Raw genomic sequence first — 18,970 nt, forward strand, 5'->3', positions numbered from 1 at the left:
TATAGTTGCCCTCGAGTTGCATGTACCAATCTAAAGATGCCCCACTGAGGGAATCCTGGAAAAAAAGCATTAAAAGTTGATCATCGCTGGAATAGCCAGCCATTTTCGGCAGTATGCCCTAATGTGTGTCCTAGGGTCGCTATTTCCCTTATATTTTTCAAAGTCCGGAACTTTGAACTTGGCCAGAATGATGACCCCAGGTACTAAGCACATTTCTGCCGCATCGAGGCCCAAAATGTTAGTGCTCCCCATTGCCTTGAGCTTTTCCTCAATAGCCTTTACCTTCCTCTCCACCTTGTTGGTTGCGGAACCGAAGGCGTCATCCTGAGAAACGTCCTTTGGGCTGAAGAATGCATCAAGCTGGTCATCTGTCTCAAGAGCATGAGGACGAGGATTGTCGTTTGGAACACCACCGGGTGCATTAATGTTAATTAGAGGATCAGCTTGAGGAACTGGAGTCGGATTCTCGACCGTTTAAGGGGTAGGAGGATTGGTAGTACTGACACGTTGATTCATTTCTTCTTGCATTTTTGCCATAACCTCCTGGCCTCTTGCGACTGCTTGAATAGTCTCCATCAATTGCCGCATTTGGGATACTTCTTCCTGAAGGACAACTTGGTTCTCTTGAAGTTGCTCCATGACAGCTTGTCGACATCCTCGTCTATCGTACCGAAAGGTCAGCTTTGGAGAGTGGTTCTGGAAGAAAAAAAAGGCGTGGATGGATGAGTTTTTTATGTTTTTGTGTTTCGAAAGATGCATATGATGCATGAACTTTTTTCTTGTTAAAGCAAAGCTCTTTTTAGTTATTCATGTTTATTCATTGCAAAAATTACTTGATGATTCTCGTTCACAATCATGAAATAGGAAAACACAATAGAGAAAGATCGCAACTTTCATTCATCCTTTGAAGGGAAAATAGACAACAATACATAGAAGTTGCAAAATACAAGTAATGAAAGCAAAATAAACCAACTAGATATCCACCCTAAAAGTGACCCCTTGAGACTTGCGGAGAGCCTCAATGTCGGTGATGAGTTCGGCCATTGTTCTTTCGCAGAACTTGACGAAGTGGTAGACCTCTTTGGGGGTATTATCTGGGCACATGATCAGATCTGCCTCCTTCAACTTGTCGGTAAAGTCTTGAAGGGCATAGTTGGTTAATAATGTCATGTTGGTGTACTTGTCCCTCCATTCTTCGTAAAGGACTTGGAGATTATGGATGATTTCGTCCCTTTGAACAATGGCAGCTTCGAATTCATAGCAACGCTCCTTCCAATGGCTGCAGTTGTTTTGCAATTCTACATAGGCTTGGTCATAGATTCCCCTCTTCAAGTTCTTGATTTGCTCGCAAGCTCGTCCAACGTTGAACTGCTCACGCATGAAGCTTCGGTGAATCTTTTCTTTCTCTAGTTGCTCCTTGGCTAGAAAATCCTTATACTCTTTCAGAGTGGTCCTTAGTTCGAGAATCTGGGCCTCGTAATCTTCCCTCTCTTCTTTCTTCATGGCATTAGACCTCTCGACAGTATTTTCAAGGTCCTTGATGATTCGGGATGCTCGATCAAACTCCTCGTTGCGGAAATCTAGCTCAGAATTAGCTCCTTGTAAAGCTCCACCAACCCAAACTCTTTGTCCCTCGGCTAATCAGAGTCTTTTCTTGCTATCTTCAAAATTTTCACAGACTTGTTTACCCTTATCCTCCAAGACGTGGTTACATTCCTTGGCGCGATTGAGTTTGACTCATAGTTGAGTGTTTTCCAACTCGAGCTCTTTGATTTGGCTGGTAAGTTTGTCCATGTCTTCTTGTAGGATAGGCTCGGGCTCAGGCATCAACGAGAATGAAGAATGATCAAACAGAAACGACATCTTAACCACTCTAGCCCTCTCTTTTACCCACACATAGTAGGGTTCCTTGGCTAGGATATTTTTCTTGCCCCATTCATGGTCAATACGGACTATGCTTGTCCGGGCTTTTCTCACTCTTTTCACATTTGAATCAAGCGGATCCACGGTATTGATGACAAATGGAATGAAATCTCTTTCCTTGGGGGGACTTGTCATGGCGTACCCTAGTTGTCTCTTGAGTATAGCAGGGTTGTAGTTGATGCAACCTTGTATTCCTATCAAGGGTACGTTAGAGAACTCTCCACATCTTGCGATGACATCCTTTATATCCCATTACCTCTTGTACCATAGAATTGAGTTGGCAGAGAGAGATGCGAACCTTTGCGGCCATGTCAGTTTATTTTCGGCGAAGGGTCCACTTTGAGGCATGCGGGCCCTCATCCAAAGATGTAGCATAGGAGCGCAACAAAGGAAAGTACCTCCCTTCTTCTCATGTCTTGTATGGAAGGTATGATAGAAATCGGCAAGTAAAAAAGGCACCGAATTCTTTGTTAAAAAGACTTCAACTACTAATTGATCCATGAACTTGTCCAGATTTGGGAAGAGGACAATTCCATGAATCAAAAGTGCCAAGGTTGCACTGCAAAAGTCGGGTCTTTCTTCTTTAATCATTTCCCAAGAATGGGCTTCTAGGAACTTTTGAGTTAAACCTTTGGGGATCCTTAACGCCCCAATTGTCCACTAACTTGTTGGTGTTGATACCCAAGATGAGTGAGAGCTCGGTCAAACATAATCCTTCTTCCAATTTCAAGAAAGGGTTGTATTCCTTGATTGGTTGATTGAGGAGTCTCTCGAGGTCTTCCAAGGTTGGGGAGATTTGGAAGTCGGGGAAAGTGAAGCATCTTAAAGGGACGTCATAGTATTGGGACATTGTAGTGATAACACAATAGTCAACCTTCTCGGTTAGAAGATCTACGATGTTCCCAAAATTGGCTCTGAACTTGTTGTCTTTGAGAGTTACGACCTTTAAGCAGAGGATCTTTAATGACCTGATGTCGGGACTCTTGAAGCGGAAAAAAGAAGTGTTTTTCTTTGTTGAAGTATCCATGATTATGTCAGAAAATAGTCTTGTAATTCTGCGTCCGAACAAACAAAAATTTTAAGAGCTTTGCTTATTATTTTGATGATGAATGAATGTATGAATGAATGATTGGTTTATTATTTCCATAGGATTTTAGGCATGGGTTCATGGTTTTGGACCATTGTGACGAAGCATGGAGTTAATAATGACTGCTTAGTAAACCAAGGTTCTCGCTTTGTGTGATCTAAGGCTTTTGGAAAATTGGGTGTAAGACACTGCCCCTAGAGTCATGGATTTCCTTGACTGTCAGCCGCTTATGTCAATTTACTTGCCAGGCGACTGCTCCATCAAAGTCATTTACTCTAGGTGAGATCTTTGTATCGATCCTTACGAGGAAGGCACCTCGGTGGCCTATACTACGCGACCATCGGTCTAGGCTAGCCATAGTTTTAAAGGTTCTAAAAGGGGTCTTAGGGTCATTAACTCTAGTAAAAGAAAAGATGCTTAGGTCGAAAGCACGACGGTCATCAATCCCCTTAAGAGAATATACCACTAAGGGAGGTTCTCGTACGACCCTAACGAGGAAGGAACCTTGCGGATCAATACTACTCAACCTCTCCTATCTCAAGCAAACTCTCAGACTCGGGTGGAGAGTCTTTCACACAAGGTTTTTTCCTTTGCAATCATTATTGCTTCCAAAAAATTCTTCGTCACAGAACCAGAGTTTCGGACCAACAGGCAAACAAAGAAAATATGTATAGGTTAGCAAAGAAAGCAATATGTACAGAAAAAATAGATAACAGATAAATCTCCACGTACGTAAAAGAGAAACAACCCAAACTAGGCTAGACTTGCTTAGGAAATTTTGGTGTCCCCAGCAGAGTCGCCAGCTGTCGCTACCGGGATTTCACGATAACGAAACCGGGACTAAAGAGATGCCAAAGAGAGGCAAAGTCAGAAGAGTCGCCACCGAATTTTATTTAGTTCACCTCTATCGGAAAGGAGAGGGGAAATAGTCGATAAAACCCTCGGAAAAGAGATGCGCACGGGAAACACTTAAAAGAGAATAAGGAATCGGTCTCACAACCGAGATTTGGGTTCGGAAGTCGGTTACGTAATAGGAAGGTGTTAGCACCCATTACGTCCATGGTACTCCATGGGAACCATTTGGGTTGTTTTACATACATGGGATTTATCTATTATTGTTTTATTTTCAAAAGAATGTGTGAAAAGAAGGGGGGTGTTTTTGTTATTATAGCGCTCGCCAAGGATTGTGGCCCTTGTGCCTACGTATCACTCATTCGGGGATGAGGAATCAGAGCTCCGTAGTTTGGAGTAGAAAATGTTTGTGTGTTGGTTAATTTTACCTTTGAAAAAGGGTTTTCGGGATGATGCCCTAAGGCATAAAAAAAAGAGTTTGATGAGTTGTATTGTTTTTACCTTGAATAAGGATTTTATGAAATAATGTTTGTGATTATATTGTACTAAAGTCTATGGGCGGAGGTGATTATTCTAGACAACAAGCCAAGTGTCTTGCGTCCAAAATAATCAGAGTAAGGATAGGAATGCTCCATTCTCACTCATTCTCCACCACTTAAGGCTCGTGGCGCACAATGATAATCGTAATTATTAGGTGTTTTGAATTTGATTATAAAAATGCCACTTGACGTTGAATCAAGGGTTTATTTTATTTTGATTATGAAATTTGGCTTATGCAACATGAATGCGAAGTAACCAACAAGAAGTTAAAGAGTCTCATTGTAAGGTAGCCCAAGAGAAAGCCTTTTGTGTGCAAAAGTGACCTAAGCTAAACAAAGGATAATGGTCTTACAAACATGAATGTAAGTTACAAATAAAATCCAACATTTACAAAGTATCACAAAGATAAGGGAAGAGCCTCCAAGCAAGGGTCCTAAAATGAAATCCTCTAACTCCAAGTTGATTAAGAGTGGAATGAATATTTTTGTCTTATCATTTTATCATGTTTTTGTTGTTTTTAATGTTTGATGATAATAAAAATAGATAATAAGTAAATAAACATGCATGATGAATTTGTACAATGATGATGATCATGAGTACTTTAGTGTAAATTACAAGATAAAGAAACAATATCACAATAATAATGGTTAGTGAATATAAATGATATAAAACAAATATAAGTCAATAATACCAAAATCGCAATAACAAAGGTTAATGATAAACAAAATTAATGAAGTATAATTAGTGGTTAGTAACATGTAGAAAGATGAATATTTTTTAAGACTATTTTCTTAGGCCAAAAAGACTTAAAATATGACACATTAAAAGATAGCTTATCATTGATGCAAAGTATTGAAGATGATTAAAAAATCAACTAACAATAGATTTGTAAGAAAGTTATGCAACCTTAAGTCCATCTATTAATATTAAGAAAAAAAGAAGTGATTTGTTCTCTTTCTTTTATTTTTATTCCTCTTTTATTTAACAAGATAATGAGGTAGTAAATAAGTTAGCTTAATGTAAATGATATAATTAGATAATAATAAACATAAAGATAAAATACTTAAAGTAAAGTGAACAAAAGAAAAATAAAAATAAAAATAAAGTGTAATAATATATATGTTAGAAGTTAGTAGTTAGTGAACATAAACATAAAGTAAATGAAATAAAATGAACAATAAAATAAATTGCAATAATATAAATATTAGAAGTTAGTAATTAGTAGTTAGTAACAATAAGCAAATGGATTAACAAGTTAATGTAAAGACATGGTTTCATCTATGCATCAAATGACCCAAATATGGTTAAAATAGAGGCAATCTATCAATGCCTCAAAGTATCATGAATGATCTATTGATCAACCATAGATAGGTTTGAAACATTGAAGATTTAATCAACTCTAAACAACCATGGTCATGATCTAATAGACCTCATCAACCAAACAAATACAACAATAAGTCCATAATAAAGGAAAAAGATAACACACAAAGCAACCACAAAAAGGTGAAAAAAGATAGTAAGAGTAAAAAATCTTAAAAAAAGGTGAGTAAACCAAACTCAGTCATTTTTTTTGCAAGCTTGAATCTAAACCATCTCAAAAGACCAACCAAGAACAAGCAACCATTTTTAATCAAGAAAAAGAAACAAAAAGTCAAAGAGTTTGAGTTAAAATCATTACCCACAAAAATGTGGAAAAAAAGCTAGGTAGAAATGGTGTTGAGCTTGAATGTGAAGCAAGGGGTTTGGGATGAAAATATTTATGGTGAAAGCTTAGTAAAGGGGTTGGGTTATGAGTGTTAGAGAGTGAGAAATTTTGAGGAAAAAATGTGAAATGGAAAAAAAAGTTGGTGGTGGTGACTTTTGGGAGGGAAAGGTTTTTTGGGTTTTGATTTAGGTTTGGAGAAGAGGGGTTGAATGATATTTTTTCATAATTTTTGGGGGCTAGAAAGCATGAAAAATGAAGGGGAATGGTGCATCTATTTATAGGGAAAGCTAGTGGGAAAGTGGGGGGAACCAAATACCCTTTGTGCAAAAAAAAGGCTCTTTTTTGGAGTCCGCGCAGGGCAAATCCGATTTCCCTATTTCTTTTAATTTTTTTTTAAATCATGCCTTGATCCCATGCAATATGTATTTGGTTATGAAATTTAATATAATTATTATGATGAGATAATGAAAGCATGCATGTGCAGTAGGGCCATGGATCAGATGAAAGTTGTATCAGAGTAGGGTGAATTTCGGGATATGACACCTAGAGACCTCTCTCAATGCAAACCCAATGAATGAGGGATAAGGAGGATGCCAAGGTGTGATCCCAAAGCCAATGCATATGATGAGATAGCATGAGGGGTCTTAGGGTCAAAATTGGGGTCTTACAATTTCGACCATCCTTTCTTGCCACATATATGTTTCCTTTTCTACCTGATGTGGCGTGCATGGAATCTGTAAATCGATTACTTTGTTAACCAATTCATCTAACTTGGTGAACCAATTTTTATTACTAGTCATGTGATTAGTGCATCATGAATCTAGGTACCACATATTGTCATGTTCATTGCTCAACTGAATATTGGCCACAAGTAACATATCATCGGAGTCACTACCTCCTTCATGTGAATATTGCACTTCTTCATTATCTTTTGCTCTTGCCTCCTTTTTCCTACGACAACCTCGAGCACAATGACCAAATCCTTAACATTTGTAGCACTGCACCTCCTTCATGTCAACTTTCCCCCCGAATGATTATATGAATTCTTTCTTGACTTCTCATCATTAGCAAGATTATTTCTCTATTTCACCTTCTCTTTTCTAGACTTCTTGATGAATCTTTATTTTAGTGTTTGTTCAACCACCTTCTCCCTTTTTGTGTTTTTCTACTTCAACCTCATCTCATGAGCTTCTAGTGAAGCTTGAAGTTCTTCTAACTTCATCTCAACTAGGTTCTTGGACTCTTCGATAGACACTACAATGTAATCAAAATTTCTAGTAAGAGATCTCAACACTTTCTCTATCTTTTGCAAATCTTTAATCGATTCACCACATGCCTTCATCTGGTTCGTGAGTAGCACTAATCTTGAGAAGAAATCAGCAACCGATTCATCTTCTTTCATTTATGTTATATCAAATTTCTTTCTCAGCATCTACAACTTCACCCTTTTTCAGTTTTTCATCTCTACCATACAAGTTCTTCAACTTATCCCACACTCCTTTAGATGATTCTTCTTCAATAATCTTCTCAAATACGTTAGGATCCACACACTAGTGAATCAAGAACAAAGGTTTTCCATCTTTCTTCCTTTGATCCTTGTGCACAGTTTTGTGAACATCGTCTGCATTTGCTTCCAATATCGGTACTCCATCATTCCTGAATTCAGCCACATCTTGAAATATGAAGACAACCTTCATTTGCGCAACCCACCTCTCGTAGTTCTCACCTTTGAAAACCGGTAGATTCGTTGGAAATTATGTTGATGTTGTGTTTCCGTTTGCCATTTCAGAATCTCACTAAATCGCGATCAAGCTCTGATATCAAGTTGTTGGAACAATTAGGATTTCAAGAAAGAAGAGAAATAAAAGAGAAAAGAGAGAATGAGAATAATTGTATTGAGAGAAAAGTGAAAAATATTAATGAGTAAAGTTCAAACTAAATTGTCAAAACTGTTAACTATAAAAATAGTTTCTTGAAATTACAAAAATATGCCTATTTATAGGAAATCAAAGCCCATGTCCAAAACATACAAAGTTACACTTTGACATAACAATTATATGTTATATTCGACTCTGTTGAATATATCTGACTTTACAACTATTTTGACTAGGTTACCCAACCTGTTGAACACAAAATACTATATGAAACCAAGAATTACATCTTCCAACAATTTTTAACATTTAAATTATTATAATAATATAAGATTAAATTTAAATAATTTATCTAATTCTAACAAAATTTTCTAAAATCCTTCTTCAATATAATTTTTTAATTTTCTAAAATTAAAAAATTATATTAGAAAGAAAAATAAGTCCTCCAAACTATCAAATCTTCCAATTCTTTTCATTTTCAAACCCTCATTTTTCCTCTAAATTATTGAATAAAATCATAAAATATATAAAACATAACAGAGCCCCTACTAATTCGCTAATATTTATCTTTTTAGTCTTATATGTTTTCTTTCAAAATATGTGACTATCTTATCCGACTAATAATCCTTATGTTGTAATATAATCCAATTATAGTTGTTATGTTTGTTATGATAGTTAGTTAGTCGATTATTAGTTGGTTACTTGTTACAAGTAACTTGCTTTAAGGATATATTCGTTTTAGTTAGATATAGTGTTTTAAAGATATACCCTAATGGGTATATCATATAACCGAGTGGGTATATCCGATTGTTTTAGATAGTTTATTTTACACTTGATTTGGTTGACTATTGTGTCTATAAATACCACCCCACATAGGAAGTTTTATAATAATGCAATTCATTCAACATTCTTTCACTAAATGCATTCCTTTCAATCCAAGTGGAGTTGTGTTTCCACTAACAAATTTGTATCCATAGGTCTTTGGTTTTGCGCATAAGTGGTCGTGCTTTGAGGATTATGATTCACATCTATTGCAAAGGTGAATGGTAGCAATAAACTTCCCAACTTTCTTCTAATTCTTGATGGCAAGAATCAGGACCGTTGGAATAAACAAATTAAGTCCTTGTTTGTATTTCAATAAACTCTCGATGTCATCCTTAATGGTGTTCTGGAGCTTGCGGCTCATGCAACTGATGTTCAGAAGATGAGTCACAAAGATGCAACGAAGAAAGAATGTAAGGCGTCATACTGCATCCAATCTGCAGTTTATGGTGCAAACTTTGATCACATATCTCATGTTGAATTAGAAAAAAAAACATGGTATATTCTTGTCAAATATTATGAAGGAGGTGAGAAGGTTAAGGGTGTCAAGCTACAAGCTTTGAGGCATCAATATGAGTTACTGCATATGGGGGAAGTTGATAAGGTTGAAGACTATGTATCCAAGGTTCAGAATCTTATTTATATGATGAAGAGCTGTGGTGAAACTAAAGCCGCTTTTAATATATTCTCGGCTACGTAAGCCGAAATCCGCTTCAACGCATTGAATTCAGACATCATTATCAAATTCATCCGGCCTAGCCAGTTGACCGGATTGTGTCTGAATCATAAAATCTCACACCCATGATCTCTCTACCCCATGTGAATCCATGAGTTGGGTGGAGCTTCAGATAATAAAATGCCTCGTCTAGAGGCATGTAAGCTAACCCTGCTGGTGTGCAAGGCGCAATATTGGCTAAATTCTTATCAAAATTTCTTTTGTCTACATGGTTCACCTCCACCATGTAGTATCCTTAGTCAGCTTCAAAATTCTCGACTATCCCATCATCTCTCCAGGTTACTATCCTTAGATGCAACGACGAAGGTACTGCTCATACTCCGTGTATCCATTCTTGACCCATGAGCAAATTGTAGCTAGCCATTGATTGTATGACCATAAATATTATGGGTCGGGTTATAGATCCCATTGTTACATTTACTTGAATAACTCCCATAGATTTACCTGTCTTTCCTTCGTAGTTTTAAAGCACCATGTTACGGGGCCGCAAGTCTGTATCGAACTTCCCAATTTTTTCCACCAAGAAGTGGGACATCAAATTCACAGCTGCCCCACCATCCACCAAAATCTTGTTCACTGTCTCCCTTTCCACCTTCGCCCTTATAAACAGGGGCTTCATATGACTTTTCATCCCCTCACAGGGCCTCTCAAAAAAGGCATTTTGTTCTTCGATACAACCATTGTTCATCACGAAGTAACATACTAGCTTGTGTCTCGTCATCTCCTGTTCCTCACAATCTTCAAGCTCAACAACCTCTGCCATACAATCGTACTCCCTATAAAGTAGGGAGACCACATTTCACAACACGTCAAAATCATCTTCTGACCCATAGTCAAAATTGTTTGTTACCAATTCGTCTTCCTTCGACGATACCTCGTCTTTCACATTTTCCTTCGACTGACTTGTTGATCAGTGCATTTTGATGCACACTCTTCTACTATTATACTTGAGCAATTCTATAGTTTGTTTTATCATTTTTACTATTTTAGTGTGTTTTTATATTTAAGTATATTTTTGCCTTTATTTTATTTTCGTATTTTATTTTCATCTTAAACAATTAATTGATGCCTTCTCACTATGCAGACCATATCTTGAGCTACGGGAATCAGATTGGTGCGTCTAATATGCATTATAAATATAAGAGAAATAGCTACAAGTTTCATATTGAAGTCAAAAGTTGTTTCAGAGTGAAGGAGGGTCGAATAATTTGTTGAATTTGCAGATTGAATAAAACAATTAGTTTTGGGTCAGTTTTGTATTTTTTTCGGGTCAGTTCCTATTAGGCCCGAATTCCCTTGCTCTATTTAAACATATTAGTAGTTTTAGGTTTCATTATTCAGCATTCTAAAATAAGGATAGGGATTATGAATTCTATGGAGAGCTAATTCCCAAAGAGTCGATTTGTTATTTCAGGTTCAACTTTGAGGTTTTTATTAATTTCATTTTAATTTTGATTTCTTTTCAATTCTTCCTATAAAATTGTTTGCTTAATTCGATTGCTCCCATTTTATTAATTTGATTGCTGTTTATAGGATAGAGTTGATTAAATTCGATTTTTGTATGATCATTAACTATAATCACGTTAGCGTGGCTTTTTCGTTATCATGCTTGATTAAGTCACATTTTTTTAATTCACGACAACTTAAATTCGTTTGCTTAATCCGAAAATTAGGAACATACATCAAATTATACCATTTGCGCTTGTCAGTGAGCATTGTAATCGAATAAGATCGAATCCGCTTAGGGAATTGGAATTATAAGAATCAATGATAAGTAGGAAATCGATACAGTAGATTAGCTTATTTATCAATTTTTCTTTTACCTTTAATCATCTTCGATTTAAGTTTTGAACCTTAAAAACCTCATTCTTTTTATTCGTTTGGTTACAACATTCAAGAGTCTTTGTGATACGACATTCGAGTGTCGCTTCCGTTTTACTACACTTTTAAACTTGTTTTTGACCCGTGTGTGACAACATATCAAATTAGCATCGTTGTCGAGGACTCTATAGGTGTTGCGTTTCAGCATTCTTGCCCTAGCTTTCGTGCCTTCTGGCCTTTTCGTATTTTAGCATTCTAAGAACCGTTTTTTTAATGCTAAAACGCGAAAAGGCCAGAAGGAAGGAAAGTTAGGGCAAGAATGCTTAAATGCAACACCTATGACTCTAATATTGGTTAAAATTTGACAAGACTCCTCGACAACAGCGCTAATTTGATATGTTGACGCACACGGGTCAAAAATGAGTTTAAAAGTGTAGTAAAACATAAGTGACACTCGAATGTCGTATCACAAGGACTCTTGAATGCGGATCCAAAATAGTGGATCCGCATAAGCATTTGAAGGAATTCCAGGTTGTGTGCTCTACACCTTTGAGACCTGAAGGAATCATAGAGGATCACATAAAGCTGAAAGAATTCTCGTTCTCACTACAGGGTGCTGTAGAAGATTGGCTATAATATCTTGAGCCAAATTCTGTTACAAGTTGGAATGATCTGAAAAGGGTGTTTCTAGAAAGACTTTTTCCTGCCTCAAGAGCTTCTTCGATAAAAAAAGATATATATGGTATTCGACAGGTCGACATGGAGTCATTGGCCGAATATTGGGGGAGATTCAAGAAGTTATTATCGAGTTGTCCTCAACACCATATTTCTGTATAATTGTTAATTCAAAACTTTTATGAAGGGTTGTTACCTATGGACATAAATATCTTGGATACTTCTAGTGGAGGATCCCTTGTTGATAAGACCCCGGTTGAAGCTAAAACCCTAATCGAAAACATGTCACTCAACTTATAACAATTCACAACTAGAAGCAACTATGTGGTTCTAAAAAAAGTAATGCATGAAATTGAAGCTTCTTCTTCCAACAAGGCTCTAGATGCCAGACTTGATGAGCATACTTATTTAGTGAAACAATTGGTAGTGGGTAAAGCTCAAATAATAAAGTTTTGTAGTATTTGTACTTCTCCTGAACACACGACCGATACATGTCCTATTATGCAAGATGAGTCGGTCACTGAGTTGCCTCAAACATATGCAACAAACATCTTCAACCCTCAAAGCAACAACCAGTACATGTACAACAACAATCATGACCTATCCACTAATATGTACCATCCCAACTAGAGAAACCATCCAAACCTTCAGTATGGGAATCCATCCACATAGCAACCTAGTCAATAACAATTGATGCTACAGATGCTACCACCACTGAACCCTCCATAAGGAACCACGTCTGCACCTCCCGGACCTTCACTAGAGGACCTTGTCAAGAAAATGGCAGTAAATAGTCTCCAATTTCAGCAACAAACAAATTCTAGCATTCAGAATTTACAGACACCGATTGGACAACTTGCTACTTCAGTGAATTCCATGCAACAAGCTCAAGGGTCGAACCAACTACCTGCCCAAATAATAGTGAATCCAAAAGGCCCTAATGTGAGTGGAATTTCCTTGAGATCTGGAAAAAGTGTTGAAGCAATTTCCTTAACTTGTCTTAGGAGAAAACAATTTCCTCCTCACTGGTTTATTCACTTGTTCATTTGTTCGACTTTGATGTTGTTTATTATTTCTTGACTCTGGCGCCACTCGACTTTGATGTTGTTTGTTGCTGCTTGATTCTTCCGCATCCCTCTCAACTTTCTTCTTTATCTTGAACCTTCTCCATTATGACCTTGACATAGGGGTTTTTCCTTTGTAATTACTAATCCCGTATGAGCGCCTTTCTGACATCTGAAAGTTCTCTCGATAAGTCAATGAGGAACCTCAACCCATCTCAAAGTTTCTCCATTTAGAATTTCGAGTCTTCTCATTGCCAACAGGTTCTGTCTACCTTTGCTGGGGAGCCTTGGATGTAGGTACATAAGTGTTAGGTCTAGCTTTCTGCTGAGCATATATTTGTTCCTTCTTCTAGGGAGTCCCTCTCTTATCGAAATAAAGTTGGGGCCTATTCTTCCTCCAGTTCTCCTGCCTTTTTGCCTTCTAAGAGGATTTAACTTTCTTTGCAGATTTCTTATCAAATATCGTGTTGCGTCAAGGACACAACATTACCTCTGAGTCTTCATCTTTGCACCTGTGGAGGAATTCCACAAGCCCTTCACCAACCTTTGCATACACAGCTTCAATCTGATTTTCCCTATCCTCGAATTCAACCATGTTGAAATCCTCAGTAATTTCGACCATATTGATTGCCACAGGCTCTACATAGCTGACGTCTTTGACTTGTAACAGGTAAGAGTCAGTCTTCATTTGATTTTTGCCTTTGGCAAACTTCAACCTGCCTTCATTCAGTGTTTTCCAAACAAGATCCCTAGGAAAAAAACATTGTGAGGTTTTATGCCCTAAAAAGTTATGATATCTACAGAAACCTAATTTCTTCCTTTGTTTTAATGGTGGTACTTTTACGCCTGGTGGAACTAGTACTTAACCATCTGCAACCAACAAGTCAAAGATTTCATCGGATTTGGTTACGTCGAAGGTATATGTCCTCTTAGGGAATTTATCCTTTTTCTCAGACTTAGAAGGGTTCTTCCCATTTGCAGGCATAAGAAACTTACACACATATGGGCCCCCTGATTTTAGTTCAACCACATAAACCTCCATCTCTTCGACATGGTTGTATTCGACACTTAATGCCAAGTCGTTTTCTTCCAAATCAACATAAGTTATACGTTCCTTTTTACCCTTGTTCGCTCTGGCTTCTCAGCCTTAAGTATTTCGACCTGTCGAATCCTATCTACCAATTGGGTCATATCTCTAAGATACTGTGTATGTAGCTTCTTCCTAATAGAGTAATCTAATCCCAACTGTCATCTCGACTAACTCATGTTCAGGAACATGGGTAAAGCACCTCATTTTCAATAGACGAAATCGATTCAAGTAATCATCGATTGATTCAACGAACTTTTGCTTCACACTCGAAAGTTCCTTAAGGCTAATCTTGGATTTCCCCATGTAAAAATCCTCATGGAACAACCTTCCTAATCAAGTCCAATCATTGATTGAATGGGCAGGAAGGGTCGTAAACCATGTAGAGGAATTTTTTGTGAGAGAACTTGGAAAGTATCTCATCCTTAGATTCTCATTGTTAGCTATGTCTCCCACCTCGGTAAGATATTAGGAAATATGTTCGATGATAGACTCATTAGTGTCGCCAACAAACTTTGTAAACTTAGGTACTTTCTATCCCCTTGGTAGTTCAGTCTGCAACATGTACTCTGATAGAAGAGATGTGTAATTTGGCCTCTCCAGGGCCATGTTTACCCCATTTTGAGCCATTATCCTTTCGACAATGGTCTTCAGGTTATTCTCTCCTAAGAGATTCCCTTGTCGGACCTTATTAACGACCTGATCGGTATCTTGGTTTCGATTAACCATCATGACATGTGGTCTATATACTTCCCTAGGTATCTCTTATTCGACCACCTGGGACACCACTTATCGCCTTTGATTTATGGTATTTTCCTCCAAAACTAGCTCTTCATTTCAAACCTACCTAATGATTTAGGGTTGTATAATAGGTCAAACTTACGCTGGGGGAGCGCCAAAAAAACCAGTAATTCGATTTATTTGAGTTGCCAACTGTTGGTAACTCTGATTCGTATTTTGAATCAATGGGTTGAATATCGTACCCATATGTTAGGTAAGAGTATTTATCATGTCATGGTTACTCTCATCTATTTATTGTCTCATTGCCATTATGGAATTCGTCGTGAACGTTGGCATTTCCTGGGAACCAAATCCCATTCCCATCTAGGGTGGCATGGTTCAACTGTGGTACCTATGGCCAATCCAGTCGCTAAGATTGATGATTACGTATTTGCAGCACTATCAGCAAATGTCGTAGGATTAGTTTGTAGGTTTTCCATCATTGATGTTAGCATCCCATAAAGGTGTTTACGTCCTAACATGGGCATTGCGAAACTTATGGAGAAAGTCCTAGCCTACACCGCTATAATAGGTCTAGGATCACTAGGTGACTCTAGGCTATTGGAGACAAAATTGTTCCTTCTGGTAGAGTTGATATCGCAACCGTCGTTGATGGTATGAATGTTATGCTAGCACTCGAAGGGATTAGTTCAGTCGATATTGCAGCGACCGAGCTTGTCCCAATGCTATTAGAGGGATGTTCTCCATTGTTATTTTTGGGAATAGCCATCCTCCTCGCGTATCTCCTTATAGAATTCTTAACTTCTCTCTTTGTTATTCTACCACTTCTTAGTCTCATGCACACTCATAAATGAGAAGTTAATGCAAATAAATGATATTTTTTCAAAATAAAATTAACAATTCACACAAAAAGGGTCCCACTAGGCGTGCCAATTTGTTTACTGGTAAATTTGGTAAACAAAATAAGTTTCTATTAATACTTAAGGGATCAAACTCGAAAATCTCCTGAAACATATTTGTGTGAATTTAAACCTTTGAACACCATATTATGATTGAAATCGAAAACACAATGTGAAGATAACGATGTGAAATTTTGACAAGACATGGATTGTAAAAGATTTTGAAGACAAAGATAACTGAAATCGAAATGTAAAATTAAGATCAAATAATAGATGATCGAAATGTAAATGAATGCAGAAAAAGGCTTGAATGTAAAAGTGCTTGGAATTTATAAATGTGGAACGCATACGTACATTTTCTTCACTCGTTTCTCAATTACGCAAATACTTTGAGTATGTAGAAATATGAGTACAATTATAGATCCTTATAATATAAATAGACGCCCCCTTATATACTAATCTAAAATAATAACCTACAAACGGTTGACTAAATAAATCATGACACTTTTTACTTCCATGGAGTTGTTATCTTCAACGAGCCTCCACATGTTTTCGAATAACCACATGTTCTAATCCAATTCCCAATCTTTCAATCAAACCAAACAACTAACTTAGAGCATTTCAAAATTTCACTAAGTCCAAAGATGCTACCAACACTCCTCGACCTTCAATTGCTCCGACCACACTTGCCACACACATCACTTCGACATGTTCAATAGCTCTCATCATGGCACACTTATTCTTACTTGCCATTGATAGTCAGGTTAAAAAATCTAAGGTAACACTATCAAGACTGAACACTTTATCCATTTGAGAGATGAAATTTGTGTTGTTGATTTTAGTTAGCTGAATATGAATTAAGGAATGGTGTTAGTTGTAATTCAGGTTCAGTTACATTTACCTCTAATTTGGTTTTGCATTTGAATTTCATTTAGATTGGGCTTGTGTATAAAAGAAAAATTATAACATATTCATAATAGAATTTTCATAACCAATTTCAGTTAGTTAAAGTCTCTCTCTCTCTCTCTCTCTCTCTCTCTCTCTCTCTCTCTCTCTCTCTTCCATATTCATCTCCTTCATCTTCAACCTTTTACACCAACACCGTGCCACCTGTCTTAACATAGTTCCGCAAGGAAGAGTCATTAAATACTTCAAAATCTGCTCGATAAAGGCTTTTTCTTCCCCAAAGATTCCTCACTACAACTTATTGGATTTATTGACATAGATTGGGATGGATATATTGATTACAAAATATTAATCTCTAGCTAATGTTTCTTCCTTGGAAAATCTTTTATATCTTATAAAACCAAGAAATAACTCCCCATTTCCAAGTCATCTTCGAATGCAAAATATAGATCTTGTAGCTACTACTTCTTAATTGCATTGGCTTTTATACCTGTTCCAATATCTTTAAATCATATGCACCTAGTTATTTGTCTTTATTGAGACAACCTCAATATATTCATGTCAATCCAGTCTTCCATGAAAGAATGAAACATCTAAAAATTAATTGTCACATTGTAAGACAAAAGTGACATGTTGGTCTATGAAGCTTCTACTTGTGTCCTCCAAGAATCATATTGTAGATTTCTTTACAAAGTCATTAATTCATCAACCATTCAACACATGAACATCAAACAATTATGAGTGAGTTCGGGCCCAAAATCGTCAATTTGAATAAGTCTACAGGTGAAAACACACACCCGAATTTCGTCCTTCGGTGTCTACAACTATGTTGGTTGTCAGTTCCAACAGTTCCAACAGGTGGGTTAAAGAGGATGAATTAGTCAAATATAAAATAATAGAAAATTTATCTCTCTTAATCAAGTCCAAACTTAGATGGATTTGGACTACACTGAATCCCTCCACTTATAACCATCAGGTCTGCCACCTTTTTCTGTGTAAATTAAAAATCGACCCGGACTCATTTATTATCTTCATTTTTCTTAAAGGATAGATGTATCTCGTTTAGTCCGATTCATCTTTTCTTTATCTTAAACATCAATCATATTTTTATCATATAAATTGTATTTATTAAAATGTGAACAATCTACTTAGTTGCCGACATAGTCACTTAATAAATAATTTGTGGATTGATATTGATTTAGAGACTATAATTTCTAATATATCTTTTTTTTAGAGACACAAAAATTGCATATTTTAGATGTGAACAAAAACAACAATGAAAAGAATAGGCTTAATGCATCTTTTAGTCCCTTAACTTAATTTAATGTTTCAATTTAGTCTCATATCTAAAAAATGTTACATGTTAGTCCCTTAAAATGATTTTGTTAGTCTAATTAGTCCTTTCCGTTAAATTTTGCGAAAAAACGTTAACTTTTACCTACATGACAATCTAGTTGGATTTTTTTTTATCTATGTGGCTCTAATTCTTTGGAAGTATTAATTATGTGATTTTATTGTCCTTCTCTACTAACATACAAATTCCTCTCTTTCTCTCCTCCCTTCTTCAAAATCCTAGCCGCCACCTTCTTCTCTCTTTCCTTTCTTAGACCTTCTTCTGACTTCAAGATATCTTCTTCTTTCTTTATTTTTATTCATCTTCTTCAACCGAATATTTTGAAATGTAACAAATCTGATTTCAACCATGACACTTACCACAACCTCTAAGAAATTACACATGAAAACCTTTGTAATGAATCTAGTTTGTTCTTCATCAACCACTTTTCTTCTTTCCCTATTTCATTTTAATTTTCAATAACCCTTTTTTGTTCAATCACTAATGCTTTCTTTTTATCTTTAATTTGATGTTGCAGAACAAGAAAGTTGTCATCTTTTGTCTCCCAGTAAATTAATGCGACAATTTTCTTATAAACATAATAATTTTTAATGTAGTGATTTTTATTTTATGTTTTGGTTATTTGTTAAAGTCATACACATGAGTCTGTTCAAAAAAATATGTTCCTCGTTATAAGGATAATATTGACAAATTTAAAGTTACATTTTAAAGTTTAAAACTTAAGGAATCACCTATATGTATGTTTATCTTTTAATATAACTAATTGAGATTTCAATTCTCATAAGAGTAGTTGTTGGTTTGGGGTAAATATCGGCATATGTGGTAGATAGAGAAGTAAAGGCTCTTAATGTTGAAGAATCTTCATGTGATTTCTAGTTTTGATGTAT

Source organism: Lathyrus oleraceus, chromosome 4, assembly GCF_024323335.1.
Source record: "Lathyrus oleraceus cultivar Zhongwan6 chromosome 4, CAAS_Psat_ZW6_1.0, whole genome shotgun sequence".
NCBI lineage: Eukaryota > Viridiplantae > Streptophyta > Magnoliopsida > Fabales > Fabaceae > Lathyrus > Lathyrus oleraceus.